The following is a 15,848-nucleotide window of genomic DNA, read 5'->3' on the forward strand; positions in this document are numbered from 1 at the left end:
CTCTCTGTTTTTCTTTGTTCTTACTGTTGTTCTTTATTCTTTCTCTTTGTATTTCTGTTGTTCTTTATTCTTTCTATTTTTCTGTTCTTTCTGTTCTTTATTCTTTCTCTTGTTTCTTATATTTCTGTAAATGGCACCCCCTACTGTTTAGACATCCCGTCCTTTGTTCTGTATTTTCTTTTATGGCACCCCCTTCCTGTAAATCCTTTCCTTATGTACTCTGTCTTTTTTCTGAGCTTTCTTGTCTTTGTTTTCTCTCTTTTTAGGTTTAGGGTTCCCTTAGGGTTAGGGCTTAGAAGGGGAGGGGGGAGGGGGGCAAAGAGGTTAGGGTTAGGAAAAGGTAGTGGGTGGGGGCTCCCCATAGTTAGGGAGAGAGGCAATGGGCAGGGGCACCACCAATCCCATGAGGCGCTGGCTGGATAGGTTTGGGAAATAGAGCAGGCCCGGCTGTGCCGGAACCTGAATGCACGGGCCATCGATGGGACTGGTGTCGGTGCCCCAGTTCAAAAAATTACCCTAAGCGGGTGTAGTGCACTGTGGTGGGCCATCGCGACGTTTCGGCTTATCTTAGCCTTCTTCAGGCTGGCCCACCCGCTTTGTGTTCTGTTTTTGCCACTCTGGGCCTTTTATACTTTTTTTCATTTCTGTTTTTCTAACTTTTTCTGTTTCTTAGTTTTTTCTTGTGCTCAGTTTTTTCTGCTTTAACTCTCCCTTTTCTATCTGTTCTGTTGTTCTTATTCTCTCTGTTTTTCTTGTTCTTACTGTTGTTCTTTATTCTTTCTCTTTGTATTTCTGTTGTTCTTTATTCTTTCTATTTTTCTGTTCTTTCTGTTCTTTATTCTTTCTCTTTGTTTCTTATATTTCTGTAAATGGCACCCCCTACTGTTTAGACATCCCGTCCTTTGTTCTGTATTTTCTTTTATGGCACCCCTTCCTGTAATCCTTTCCTTATGTACTCTGTCTTTTTCTGAGCTTTCTTGTCTTTGTTTTCTCTCTTTTAGGTTTAGGGTTCCCTTAGGGTTAGGGCTTAGAAGGGGAGGGGGGAGGGGGGCAAAGAGGTTAGGGTTAGGAAAAGGTAGTGGGTGGGGGCTCCCCATAGTTAGGGAGAGAGGCAATGGGCAGGGGCACCACCAATCCCATGAGGCGCTGGCTGGATAGGTTTGGGAAATAGAGCAGGCCCGGCTGTGCCGGAACCTGAATGCACGGGCCATCGATGGGACTGGTGTCGGTGCCCCCAGTTCAAAAATTACCCTAAGCGGGTGTAGTGCACTGTGGTGGGCCATCGCGACGTTTCGGCTTATCTTAGCCTTCTTCAGGCTGGCCCACCCGCTTTGTGTTCTGTTTTTGCCACTCTGGGCCTTTTATACTTTTTTTCATTTCTGTTTTTCTTAACTTTTTCTGTTTCTTAGTTTTTTCTTGTGCTCAGTTTTTTCTGCTTTAACTCTCCCTTTTTCTATCTGTTCTGTTGTTCTTTATTCTCTCTGTTTTTCTTTGTTCTTACTGTTGTTCTTTATTCTTTCTCTTTGTATTTCTGTTGTTCTTTATTCTTTCTATTTTTCTGTTCTTTCTGTTCTTTATTCTTTCTCTTGTTTCTTATATTTCTGTAAATGGCACCCCCTACTGTTTAGACATCCCGTCCTTTGTTCTGTATTTTTCTTTTATGGCACCCCCTTCCTGTAAATCCTTTCCTTATGTACTCTGTCTTTTTCTGAGCTTTCTTGTCTTTGTTTTCTCTCTTTTTAGGTTTAGGGTTCCTTAGGGTTAGGGCTTAGAAGGGGAGGGGGGAGGGGGGCAAAGAGGTTAGGTTAGGAAAAGGTAGTGGTGGGGGGCTCCCCATAGTTAGGGAGAGAGGCAATGGGCAGGGGCACCACCAATCCCATGAGGCGCTGGCTGGATAGGTTTGGGAAATAGAGCAGGCCCGGCTGTGCCGGAACCTGAATGCACGGGCCATCGATGGGACTGGTGTCGGTGCCCCCAGTTCAAAAAATTACCCTAAGCGGGTGTAGTGCACTGTGGTGGGCCATCGCGACGTTTCGGCTTATCTTAGCCTTCTTCAGGCTGGCCCACCCGCTTTGTGTTCTGTTTTTGCCACTCTGGGCCTTTTATACTTTTTTCATTTCTGTTTTTCTTAACTTTTTCTGTTTCTTAGTTTTTTCTTGTGCTCAGTTTTTTCTGCTTTAACTCTCCCTTTTTCTATCTGTTCTGTTGTTCTTTATTCTCTCTGTTTTTCTTTGTTCTTACTGTTGTTCTTTATTCTTTCTCTTTGTATTTCTGTTGTTCTTTATTCTTTCTATTTTTCTGTTCTTTCTGTTCTTTATTCTTTCTCTTTGTTTCTTATATTTCTGTAAATGGCACCCCCTACTGTTTAGACATCCCGTCCTTTGTTCTGTATTTTTCTTTTATGGCACCCCCTTCCTGTAAATCCTTTCCTTATGTACTCTGTCTTTTTTCTGAGCTTTCTTGTCTTTGTTTTCTCTCTTTTTAGGTTTAGGGTTCCCTTAGGGTTAGGGCTTAGAAGGGGAGGGGGGAGGGGGGCAAAGAGGTTAGGGTTAGGAAAAGGTAGTGGGTGGGGGGCTCCCCATAGTTAGGGAGAGAGGCAATGGGCAGGGGCACCACCAATCCCATGAGGCGCTGGCTGGATAGGTTTGGGAAATAGAGCAGGCCCGGCTGTGCCGGAACCTGAATGCACGGGCCATCGATGGGACTGGTGTCGGTGCCCCCAGTTCAAAAAATTACCCTAAGCGGGTGTAGTGCACTGTGGTGGGCCATCGCGACGTTTCGGCTTATCTTAGCCTTCTTCAGGCTGGCCCACCCGCTTTGTGTTCTGTTTTTGCCACTCTGGGCCTTTTATACTTTTTTCATTTCTGTTTTTCTTAACTTTTTCTGTTTCTTAGTTTTTTCTTGTGCTCAGTTTTTTCTGCTTTAACTCTCCCTTTTTCTATCTGTTCTGTTGTTCTTTATTCTCTCTGTTTTTCTTTGTTCTTACTGTTGTTCTTTATTCTTTCTCTTTGTATTTCTGTTGTTCTTTATTCTTTCTATTTTTCTGTTCTTTCTGTTCTTTATTCTTTCTCTTTGTTTCTTATATTTCTGTAAATGGCACCCCCTACTGTTTAGACATCCCGTCCTTTGTTCTGTATTTTTCTTTTATGGCACCCCCTTCCTGTAAATCCTTTCCTTATGTACTCTGTCTTTTTTCTGAGCTTTCTTGTCTTTGTTTTCTCTCTTTTAGGTTTAGGGTTCCCTTAGGGTTAGGGCTTAGAAGGGGAGGGGGGAGGGGGGCAAAGAGGTTAGGGTTAGGAAAAGGTAGTGGGTGGGGGGCTCCCCATAGTTAGGGAGAGAGGCAATGGGCAGGGGCACCACCAATCCCATGAGGCGCTGGCTGGATAGGTTTGGGAAATAGAGCAGGCCCGGCTGTGCCGGAACCTGAATGCACGGGCCATCGATGGGACTGGTGTCGGTGCCCCCAGTTCAAAAAATTACCCTAAGCGGGTGTAGTGCACTGTGGTGGGCCATCGCGACGTTTCGGCTTATCTTAGCCTTCTTCAGGCTGGCCCACCCGCTTTGTGTTCTGTTTTTGCCACTCTGGGCCTTTTATACTTTTTTTCATTTCTGTTTTTCTTAACTTTTTCTGTTTCTTAGTTTTTTCTTGTGCTCAGTTTTTTCTGCTTTAACTCTCCCTTTTTCTATCTGTTCTGTTGTTCTTTATTCTCTCTGTTTTTCTTTGTTCTTACTGTTGTTCTTTATTCTTTCTCTTTGTATTTCTGTTGTTCTTTATTCTTTCTATTTTTCTGTTCTTTCTGTTCTTTATTCTTTCTCTTTGTTTCTTATATTTCTGTAAATGGCACCCCCTACTGTTTAGACATCCCGTCCTTTGTTCTGTATTTTTCTTTATGGCACCCCCTTCCTGTAAATCCTTTCCTTATGTACTCTGTCTTTTTTCTGAGCTTTCTTGTCTTTGTTTTCTCTCTTTTAGGTTTAGGGTTCCCTTAGGGTTAGGGCTTAGAAGGGGAGGGGGAGGGGGGCAAAGAGGTTAGGGTTAGGAAAAGGTAGTGGGTGGGGGCTCCCCATAGTTAGGGAGAGAGGCAATGGGCAGGGGCACCACCAATCCCATGAGGCGCTGGCTGGATAGGTTTGGGAAATAGAGCAGGCCCGGCTGTGCCGGAACCTGAATGCACGGGCCATCGATGGGACTGGTGTCGGTGCCCCCAGTTCAAAAAATTACCCTAAGCGGGTGTAGTGCACTGTGGTGGGCCATCGCGACGTTTCGGCTTATCTTAGCCTTCTTCAGGCTGGCCCACCCGCTTTGTGTTCTGTTTTGCCACTCTGGGCCTTTTATACTTTTTTTCATTTCTGTTTTTCTTAACTTTTTCTGTTTCTTAGTTTTTCTTGTGCTCAGTTTTTTCTGCTTTAACTCTCCCTTTTTCTATCTGTTCTGTTGTTCTTTATTCTCTCTGTTTTTCTTTGTTCTTACTGTTGTTCTTTATTCTTTCTCTTTGTATTTCTGTTGTTCTTTATTCTTTCTATTTTTCTGTTCTTTCTGTTCTTTATTCTTTCTCTTTGTTTCTTATATTTCTGTAAATGGCACCCCCTACTGTTTAGACATCCCGTCCTTTGTTCTGTATTTTTCTTTTATGGCACCCCCTTCCTGTAAATCCTTTCCTTATGTACTCTGTCTTTTTTCTGAGCTTTCTTGTCTTTGTTTTCTCTCTTTTTAGGTTTAGGGTTCCCTTAGGGTTAGGGCTTAGAAGGGGAGGGGGAGGGGGGCAAAGAGGTTAGGGTTAGGAAAAGGTAGTGGGTGGGGGGCTCCCCATAGTTAGGGAGAGAGGCAATGGGCAGGGGCACCACCAATCCCATGAGGCGCTGGCTGGATAGGTTTGGGAAATAGAGCAGGCCCGGCTGTGCCGGAACCTGAATGCACGGGCCATCGATGGGACTGGTGTCGGTGCCCCCAGTTCAAAAAATTACCCTAAGCGGGTGTAGTGCACTGTGGTGGGCCATCGCGACGTTTCGGCTTATCTTAGCCTTCTTCAGGCTGGCCCACCCGCTTTGTGTTCTGTTTTTGCCACTCTGGGCCTTTTATACTTTTTTTCATTTCTGTTTTTCTTAACTTTTTCTGTTTCTTAGTTTTTTCTTGTGCTCAGTTTTTTCTGCTTTAACTCTCCCTTTTCTATCTGTTCTGTTGTTCTTTATTCTCTCTGTTTTTCTTTGTTCTTACTGTTGTTCTTTATTCTTTCTCTTTGTATTTCTGTTGTTCTTTATTCTTTCTATTTTTCTGTTCTTTCTGTTCTTTATTCTTTCTCTTTGTTTCTTATATTTCTGTAAATGGCACCCCCTACTGTTTAGACATCCCGTCCTTTGTTCTGTATTTTTCTTTTATGGCACCCCCTTCCTGTAAATCCTTTCCTTATGTACTCTGTCTTTTTTCTGAGCTTTCTTGTCTTTGTTTTCTCTCTTTTTAGGTTTAGGGTTCCCTTAGGGTTAGGGCTTAGAAGGGGAGGGGGGAGGGGGGCAAAGAGGTTAGGGTTAGGAAAAGGTAGTGGGTGGGGGGCTCCCCATAGTTAGGGAGAGAGGCAATGGGCAGGGCACCACCAATCCCATGAGGCGCTGGCTGGATAGGTTTGGGAAATAGAGCAGGCCCGGCTGTGCCGGAACCTGAATGCACGGGCCATCGATGGGACTGGTGTCGGTGCCCCCAGTTCAAAAAATTACCCTAAGCGGGTGTAGTGCACTGTGGTGGGCCATCGCGACGTTTCGGCTTATCTTAGCCTTCTTCAGGCTGGCCCACCCGCTTTGTGTTCTGTTTTTGCCACTCTGGGCCTTTATACTTTTTTTCATTTCTGTTTTTCTTAACTTTTTCTGTTTCTTAGTTTTTTCTTGTGCTCAGTTTTTCTGCTTTAACTCTCCCTTTTTCTATCTGTTCTGTTGTTCTTTATTCTCTCTGTTTTTCTTTGTTCTTACTGTTGTTCTTTATTCTTTCTCTTTGTATTTCTGTTGTTCTTTATTCTTTCTATTTTTCTGTTCTTTCTGTTCTTTATTCTTTCTCTTTGTTTCTTATATTTCTGTAAATGGCACCCCTACTGTTTAGACATCCCGTCCTTTGTTCTGTATTTTTCTTTTATGGCACCCCCTTCCTGTAAATCCTTTCCTTATGTACTCTGTCTTTTTTCTGAGCTTTCTTGTCTTTGTTTTCTCTCTTTTTAGGTTTAGGGTTCCCTTAGGGTTAGGGCTTAGAAGGGGAGGGGGGAGGGGGGCAAAGAGGTTAGGGTTAGGAAAAGGTAGTGGGTGGGGGCTCCCCATAGTTAGGGAGAGAGGCAATGGGCAGGGGCACCACCAATCCCATGAGGCGCTGGCTGGATAGGTTTGGGAAATAGAGCAGGCCCGGCTGTGCCGGAACCTGAATGCACGGGCCATCGATGGGACTGGTGTCGGTGCCCCCAGTTCAAAAAATTACCCTAAGCGGGTGTAGTGCACTGTGGTGGGCCATCGCGACGTTTCGGCTTATCTTAGCCTTCTTCAGGCTGGCCCACCCGCTTTGTGTTCTGTTTTTGCCACTCTGGGCCTTTTATACTTTTTTTCATTTCTGTTTTTCTTAACTTTTTCTGTTTCTTAGTTTTTTCTTGTGCTCAGTTTTTTCTGCTTTAACTCTCCCTTTTTCTATCTGTTCTGTTGTTCTTTATTCTCTCTGTTTTTCTTTGTTCTTACTGTTGTTCTTTATTCTTTCTCTTTGTATTTCTGTTGTTCTTTATTCTTTCTATTTTTCTGTTCTTTCTGTTCTTTATTCTTTCTCTTTGTTTCTTATATTTCTGTAAATGGCACCCCCTACTGTTTAGACATCCCGTCCTTTGTTCTGTATTTTTCTTTTATGGCACCCCCTTCCTGTAATCCTTTCTATTTTTCTTATGTACTCTGTCTTTTTTCTGAGCTTTCTTGTCTTTGTTTTCTCTCTTTTTAGGTTTAGGGTTCCCTTAGGGTTAGGGCTTAGAAGGGGAGGGGGAGGGGGCAAAGAGGTTAGGGTTAGGAAAAGGTAGTGGGTGGGGGCTCCCCATAGTTAGGGAGAGAGGCAATGGGCAGGGGCACCACCAATCCCATGAGGCGCTGGCTGGATAGGTTTGGGAAATAGAGCAGGCCCGGCTGTGCCGGAACCTGAATGCACGGGCCATCGATGGGACTGGTGTCGGTGCCCCCAGTTCAAAAAATTACCCTAAGCGGGTGTAGTGCACTGTGGTGGGCCATCGCGACGTTTCGGCTTATCTTAGCCTTCTTCAGGCTGGCCCACCCGCTTTGTGTTCTGTTTTTGCCACTCTGGGCCTTTTATACTTTTTTTCATTTCTGTTTTTCTTAACTTTTTCTGTTTCTTAGTTTTTCTTGTGCTCAGTTTTTCTGCTTTAACTCTCCCTTTTTCTATCTGTTCTGTTGTTCTTTATTCTCTCTGTTTTTCTTTGTTCTTACTGTTGTTCTTTATTCTTTCTCTTTGTATTTCTGTTGTTCTTTATTCTTTCTATTTTCTGTTCTTTCTGTTCTTTATTCTTTCTCTTTGTTTCTTATATTTCTGTAAATGGCACCCCCTACTGTTTAGACATCCCGTCCTTTGTTCTGTATTTTTCTTTTATGGCACCCCCTTCCTGTAAATCCTTTCCTTATGTACTCTGTCTTTTTCTGAGCTTTCTTGTCTTTGTTTTCTCTCTTTTTAGGTTTAGGGTTCCCTTAGGGTTAGGGCTTAGAAGGGGAGGGGGAGGGGGCAAAGAGGTTAGGGTTAGGAAAAGGTAGTGGGTGGGGGGCTCCCATAGTTAGGGAGAGAGGCAATGGGCAGGGGCACCACCAATCCCATGAGGCGCTGGCTGGATAGGTTTGGGAAATAGAGCAGGCCCGGCTGTGCCGGAACCTGAATGCACGGGCCATCGATGGGACTGGTGTCGGTGCCCCAGTTCAAAAATTACCCTAAGCGGGTGTAGTGCACTGTGGTGGGCCATCGCGACGTTTCGGCTTATCTTAGCCTTCTTCAGGCTGGCCCACCCGCTTTGTGTTCTGTTTTTGCCACTCTGGGCCTTTTATACTTTTTTTCATTTCTGTTTTTCTTAACTTTTTCTGTTTCTTAGTTTTTTCTTGTGCTCAGTTTTTTCTGCTTTAACTCTCCCTTTTTCTATCTGTTCTGTTGTTCTTTATTCTCTCTGTTTTTCTTTGTTCTTACTGTTGTTCTTTATTCTTTCTCTTTGTATTTCTGTTGTTCTTTATTCTTTCTATTTTTCTGTTCTTTCTGTTCTTTATTCTTTCTCTTTGTTTCTTATATTTCTGTAAATGGCACCCCCTACTGTTTAGACATCCCGTCCTTTGTTCTGTATTTTTCTTTTATGGCACCCCCTTCCTGTAAATCCTTTCCTTATGTACTCTGTCTTTTTTCTGAGCTTTCTTGTCTTTGTTTTCTCTCTTTTTAGGTTTAGGGTTCCCTTAGGGTTAGGGCTTAGAAGGGGAGGGGGAGGGGGGCAAAGAGGTTAGGGTTAGGAAAAGGTAGTGGGTGGGGGGCTCCCATAGTTAGGGAGAGAGGCAATGGGCAGGGGCACCACCAATCCCATGAGGCGCTGGCTGGATAGGTTTGGGAAATAGAGCAGGCCCGGCTGTGCCGGAACCTGAATGCACGGGCCATCGATGGGACTGGTGTCGGTGCCCCCAGTTCAAAAAATTACCCTAAGCGGGTGTAGTGCACTGTGGTGGGCCATCGCGACGTTTCGGCTTATCTTAGCCTTCTTCAGGCTGGCCCACCCGCTTTGTGTTCTGTTTTTGCCACTCTGGGCCTTTTATACTTTTTTTCATTTCTGTTTTTCTTAACTTTTTCTGTTTCTTAGTTTTTTCTTGTGCTCAGTTTTTTCTGCTTTAACTCTCCCTTTTTCTATCTGTTCTGTTGTTCTTTATTCTCTCTGTTTTTCTTTGTTCTTACTGTTGTTCTTTATTCTTTCTCTTTGTATTTCTGTTGTTCTTTATTCTTTCTATTTTCTGTTCTTTCTGTTCTTTATTCTTTCTCTTTGTTTCTTATATTTCTGTAAATGGCACCCCTACTGTTTAGACATCCCGTCCTTTGTTCTGTATTTTTCTTTTATGGCACCCCCTTCCTGTAAATCCTTTCCTTATGTACTCTGTCTTTTTTCTGAGCTTTCTTGTCTTTGTTTCTCTCTTTTTAGGTTTAGGGTTCCCTTAGGGTTAGGGCTTAGAAGGGGAGGGGGAGGGGGCAAAGAGGTTAGGGTTAGGAAAAGGTAGTGGGTGGGGGGCTCCCCATAGTTAGGGAGAGAGGCAATGGGCAGGGGCACCACCAATCCCATGAGGCGCTGGCTGGATAGGTTTGGGAAATAGAGCAGGCCCGGCTGTGCCGGAACCTGAATGCACGGGCCATCGATGGGACTGGTGTCGGTGCCCCCAGTTCAAAAAATTACCCTAAGCGGGTGTAGTGCACTGTGGTGGGCCATCGCGACGTTTCGGCTTATCTTAGCCTTCTTCAGGCTGGCCCACCCGCTTTGTGTTCTGTTTTTGCCACTCTGGGCCTTTTATACTTTTTTTCATTTCTGTTTTTCTTAACTTTTTCTGTTTCTTAGTTTTTTCTTGTGCTCAGTTTTTTCTGCTTTAACTCTCCCTTTTTCTATCTGTTCTGTTGTTCTTTATTCTCTCTGTTTTTCTTTGTTCTTACTGTTGTTCTTTATTCTTTCTCTTTGTATTTCTGTTGTTCTTTATTCTTTCTATTTTTCTGTTCTTTCTGTTCTTTATTCTTTCTCTTTGTTTCTTATATTTCTGTAAATGGCACCCCCTACTGTTTAGACATCCCGTCCTTTGTTCTGTATTTTTCTTTTATGGCACCCCCTTCCTGTAAATCCTTTCCTTATGTACTCTGTCTTTTTTCTGAGCTTTCTTGTCTTTGTTTTCTCTCTTTTTAGGTTTAGGGTTCCCTTAGGGTTAGGGCTTAGAAGGGGAGGGGGAGGGGGGCAAAGAGGTTAGGGTTAGGAAAAGGTAGTGGGTGGGGGGCTCCCCATAGTTAGGGAGAGAGGCAATGGGCAGGGGCACCACCAATCCCATGAGGCGCTGGCTGGATAGGTTTGGGAAATAGAGCAGGCCCGGCTGTGCCGGAACCTGAATGCACGGGCCATCGATGGGACTGGTGTCGGTGCCCCCAGTTCAAAAAATTACCCTAAGCGGGTGTAGTGCACTGTGGTGGGCCATCGCGACGTTTCGGCTTATCTTAGCCTTCTTCAGGCTGGCCACCCGCTTTGTGTTCTGTTTTTGCCACTCTGGGCCTTTTATACTTTTTTTCATTTCTGTTTTTCTTAACTTTTTCTGTTTCTTAGTTTTTTCTTGTGCTCAGTTTTTTCTGCTTTAACTCTCCCTTTTTCTATCTGTTCTGTTGTTCTTTATTCTCTCTGTTTTTCTTTGTTCTTACTGTTGTTCTTTATTCTTTCTCTTTGTATTTCTGTTGTTCTTTATTCTTTCTATTTTTCTGTTCTTTCTGTTCTTTATTCTTTCTCTTTGTTTCTTATATTTCTGTAAATGGCACCCCCTACTGTTTAGACATCCCGTCCTTTGTTCTGTATTTTTCTTTTATGGCACCCCCTTCCTGTAAATCCTTTCCTTATGTACTCTGTCTTTTTTCTGAGCTTTCTTGTCTTTGTTTTCTCTCTTTTTAGGTTTAGGGTTCCCTTAGGGTTAGGGCTTAGAAGGGGAGGGGGGAGGGGGCAAAGAGGTTAGGGTTAGGAAAAGGTAGTGGGTGGGGGGCTCCCCATAGTTAGGGAGAGAGGCAATGGGCAGGGGCACCACCAATCCCATGAGGCGCTGGCTGGATAGGTTTGGGAAATAGAGCAGGCCCGGCTGTGCCGGAACCTGAATGCACGGGCCATCGATGGGACTGGTGTCGGTGCCCCAGTTCAAAAATTACCCTAAGCGGGTGTAGTGCACTGTGGTGGGCCATCGCGACGTTTCGGCTTATCTTAGCCTTCTTCAGGCTGGCCCACCCGCTTTGTGTTCTGTTTTTGCCACTCTGGGCCTTTTATACTTTTTTTCATTTCTGTTTTTCTTAACTTTTTCTGTTTCTTAGTTTTTTCTTGTGCTCAGTTTTTTCTGCTTTAACTCTCCCTTTTTCTATCTGTTCTGTTGTTCTTTATTCTCTCTGTTTTTCTTTGTTCTTACTGTTGTTCTTTATTCTTTCTCTTTGTATTTCTGTTGTTCTTTATTCTTTCTATTTTTCTGTTCTTTCTGTTCTTTATTCTTTCTCTTTGTTTCTTATATTTCTGTAAATGGCACCCCCTACTGTTTAGACATCCCGTCCTTTGTTCTGTATTTTTCTTTTATGGCACCCCCTTCCTGTAAATCCTTTCCTTATGTACTCTGTCTTTTTTCTGAGCTTTCTTGTCTTTGTTTTCTCTCTTTTTAGGTTTAGGGTTCCCTTAGGGTTAGGGCTTAGAAGGGGAGGGGGGAGGGGGGCAAAGAGGTTAGGGTTAGGAAAAGGTAGTGGGTGGGGGGCTCCCCATAGTTAGGGAGAGAGGCAATGGGCAGGGGCACCACCAATCCCATGAGGCGCTGGCTGGATAGGTTTGGGAAATAGAGCAGGCCCGGCTGTGCCGGAACCTGAATGCACGGGCCATCGATGGGACTGGTGTCGGTGCCCCCAGTTCAAAAAATTACCCTAAGCGGGTGTAGTGCACTGTGGTGGGCCATCGCGACGTTTCGGCTTATCTTAGCCTTCTTCAGGCTGGCCCACCCGCTTTGTGTTCTGTTTTTGCCACTCTGGGCCTTTTATACTTTTTTTCATTTCTGTTTTTCTTAACTTTTTCTGTTTCTTAGTTTTTTCTTGTGCTCAGTTTTTTCTGCTTTAACTCTCCCTTTTTCTATCTGTTCTGTTGTTCTTTATTCTCTCTGTTTTTCTTTGTTCTTACTGTTGTTCTTTATTCTTTCTCTTTGTATTTCTGTTGTTCTTTATTCTTTCTATTTTTCTGTTCTTTCTGTTCTTTATTCTTTCTCTTTGTTTCTTATATTTCTGTAAATGGCACCCCCTACTGTTTAGACATCCCGTCCTTTGTTCTGTATTTTCTTTTATGGCACCCCCTTCCTGTAAATCCTTTCCTTATGTACTCTGTCTTTTTTCTGAGCTTTCTTGTCTTTGTTTTCTCTCTTTTTAGGTTTAGGGTTCCCTTAGGGTTAGGGCTTAGAAGGGGAGGGGGGAGGGGGGCAAAGAGGTTAGGGTTAGGAAAAGGTAGTGGGTGGGGGGCTCCCCATAGTTAGGGAGAGAGGCAATGGGCAGGGGCACCACCAATCCCATGAGGCGCTGGCTGGATAGGTTTGGGAAATAGAGCAGGCCCGGCTGTGCCGGAACCTGAATGCACGGGCCATCGATGGGACTGGTGTCGGTGCCCCCAGTTCAAAAATTACCCTAAGCGGGTGTAGTGCACTGTGGTGGGCCATCGCGACGTTTCGGCTTATCTTAGCCTTCTTCAGGCTGGCCCACCCGCTTTGTGTTCTGTTTTTGCCACTCTGGGCCTTTTATACTTTTTTCATTTCTGTTTTTCTTAACTTTTTCTGTTTCTTAGTTTTTTCTTGTGCTCAGTTTTTTCTGCTTTAACTCTCCCTTTTTCTATCTGTTCTGTTGTTCTTTATTCTCTCTGTTTTTCTTTGTTCTTACTGTTGTTCTTTATTCTTTCTCTTTGTATTTCTGTTGTTCTTTATTCTTTCTATTTTTCTGTTCTTTCTGTTCTTTATTCTTTCTCTTTGTTTCTTATATTTCTGTAAATGGCACCCCCTACTGTTTAGACATCCCGTCCTTTGTTCTGTATTTTTCTTTTATGGCACCCCCTTCCTGTAAATCCTTTCCTTATGTACTCTGTCTTTTTTCTGAGCTTTCTTGTCTTTGTTTTCTCTCTTTTTAGGTTTAGGGTTCCCTTAGGGTTAGGGCTTAGAAGGGGAGGGGGAGGGGGGCAAAGAGGTTAGGGTTAGGAAAAGGTAGTGGGTGGGGGCTCCCCATAGTTAGGGAGAGAGGCAATGGGCAGGGGCACCACCAATCCCATGAGGCGCTGGCTGGATAGGTTTGGGAAATAGAGCAGGCCCGGCTGTGCCGGAACCTGAATGCACGGGCCATCGATGGGACTGGTGTCGGTGCCCCCAGTTCAAAAAATTACCCTAAGCGGGTGTAGTGCACTGTGGTGGGCCATCGCGACGTTTCGGCTTATCTTAGCCTTCTTCAGGCTGGCCCACCCGCTTTGTGTTCTGTTTTTGCCACTCTGGGCCTTTTATACTTTTTTTCATTTCTGTTTTTCTTAACTTTTTCTGTTTCTTAGTTTTTTCTTGTGCTCAGTTTTTTCTGCTTTAACTCTCCCTTTTTCTATCTGTTCTGTTGTTCTTTATTCTCTCTGTTTTTCTTTGTTCTTACTGTTGTTCTTTATTCTTTCTCTTTGTATTTCTGTTGTTCTTTATTCTTTCTATTTTTCTGTTCTTTCTGTTCTTTATTCTTTCTCTTTGTTTCTTATATTTCTGTAAATGGCACCCCCTACTGTTTAGACATCCCGTCCTTTGTTCTGTATTTTTCTTTTATGGCACCCCTTCCTGTAAATCCTTTCCTTATGTACTCTGTCTTTTTTCTGAGCTTTCTTGTCTTTGTTTTCTCTCTTTTTAGGTTTAGGGTTCCCTTAGGGTTAGGGCTTAGAAGGGGAGGGGGAGGGGGGCAAAGAGGTTAGGGTTAGGAAAAGGTAGTGGGTGGGGGGCTCCCCATAGTTAGGGAGAGAGGCAATGGGCAGGGGCACCACCAATCCCATGAGGCGCTGGCTGGATAGGTTTGGGAAATAGAGCAGGCCCGGCTGTGCCGGAACCTGAATGCACGGGCCATCGATGGGACTGGTGTCGGTGCCCCCAGTTCAAAAAATTACCCTAAGCGGGTGTAGTGCACTGTGGTGGGCCATCGCGACGTTTCGGCTTATCTTAGCCTTCTTCAGGCTGGCCCACCCGCTTTGTGTTCTGTTTTTGCCACTCTGGGCCTTTTATACTTTTTTTCATTTCTGTTTTTCTTAACTTTTTCTGTTTCTTAGTTTTTTCTTGTGCTCAGTTTTTTCTGCTTTAACTCTCCCTTTTTCTATCTGTTCTGTTGTTCTTTATTCTCTCTGTTTTTCTTTGTTCTTACTGTTGTTCTTTATTCTTTCTCTTTGTATTTCTGTTGTTCTTTATTCTTTCTATTTTTCTGTTCTTTCTGTTCTTTATTCTTTCTCTTTGTTTCTTATATTTCTGTAAATGGCACCCCCTACTGTTTAGACATCCCGTCCTTTGTTCTGTATTTTTCTTTTATGGCACCCCCTTCCTGTAAATCCTTTCCTTATGTACTCTGTCTTTTTTCTGAGCTTTCTTGTCTTTGTTTTCTCTCTTTTTAGGTTTAGGGTTCCCTTAGGGTTAGGGCTTAGAAGGGGAGGGGGAGGGGGGCAAAGAGGTTAGGGTTAGGAAAAGGTAGTGGGTGGGGGGCTCCCCATAGTTAGGGAGAGAGGCAATGGGCAGGGGCACCACCAATCCCATGAGGCGCTGGCTGGATAGGTTTGGGAAATAGAGCAGGCCCGGCTGTGCCGGAACCTGAATGCACGGGCCATCGATGGGACTGGTGTCGGTGCCCCCAGTTCAAAAAATTACCCTAAGCGGGTGTAGTGCACTGTGGTGGGCCATCGCGACGTTTCGGCTTATCTTAGCCTTCTTCAGGCTGGCCCACCCGCTTTGTGTTCTGTTTTTGCCACTCTGGGCCTTTTATACTTTTTTTCATTTCTGTTTTTCTTAACTTTTTCTGTTTCTTAGTTTTTTCTTGTGCTCAGTTTTTTCTGCTTTAACTCTCCCTTTTCTATCTGTTCTGTTGTTCTTTATTCTCTCTGTTTTTCTTTGTTCTTACTGTTGTTCTTTATTCTTTCTCTTTGTATTTCTGTTGTTCTTTATTCTTTCTATTTTTCTGTTCTTTCTGTTCTTTATTCTTTCTCTTTGTTTCTTATATTTCTGTAAATGGCACCCCCTACTGTTTAGACATCCCGTCCTTTGTTCTGTATTTTTCTTTTATGGCACCCCCTTCCTGTAAATCCTTTCCTTATGTACTCTGTCTTTTTTCTGAGCTTTCTTGTCTTTGTTTTCTCTCTTTTTAGGTTTAGGGTTCCCTTAGGGTTAGGGCTTAGAAGGGGAGGGGGGAGGGGGGCAAAGAGGTTAGGGTTAGGAAAAGGTAGTGGGTGGGGGGCTCCCCATAGTTAGGGAGAGAGGCAATGGGCAGGGGCACCACCAATCCCATGAGGCGCTGGCTGGATAGGTTTGGGAAATAGAGCAGGCCCGGCTGTGCCGGAACCTGAATGCACGGGCCATCGATGGGACTGGTGTCGGTGCCCCCAGTTCAAAAAATTACCCTAAGCGGGTGTAGTGCACTGTGGTGGGCCATCGCGACGTTTCGGCTTATCTTAGCCTTCTTCAGGCTGGCCCACCCGCTTTGTGTTCTGTTTTTGCCACTCTGGGCCTTTTATACTTTTTTTCATTTCTGTTTTTCTTAACTTTTTCTGTTTCTTAGTTTTTTCTTGTGCTCAGTTTTTTCTGCTTTAACTCTCCCTTTTCTATCTGTTCTGTTGTTCTTTATTCTCTCTGTTTTTCTTTGTTCTTACTGTTGTTCTTTATTCTTTCTCTTTGTATTTCTGTTGTTCTTTATTCTTTCTATTTTCTGTTCTTTCTGTTCTTTATTCTTTCTCTTTGTTTCTTATATTTCTGTAAATGGCACCCCCTACTGTTTAGACATCCCGTCCTTTGTTCTGTATTTTTCTTTTATGGCACCCCCTTCCTGTAAATCCTTTCCTTATGTACTCTGTCTTTTTTCTGAGCTTTCTTGT

This window comes from Oreochromis niloticus, linkage group LG4, assembly GCF_001858045.2.
Source record: "Oreochromis niloticus isolate F11D_XX linkage group LG4, O_niloticus_UMD_NMBU, whole genome shotgun sequence".
NCBI classification, from domain to species: Eukaryota; Metazoa; Chordata; class Actinopteri; order Cichliformes; family Cichlidae; genus Oreochromis; species Oreochromis niloticus.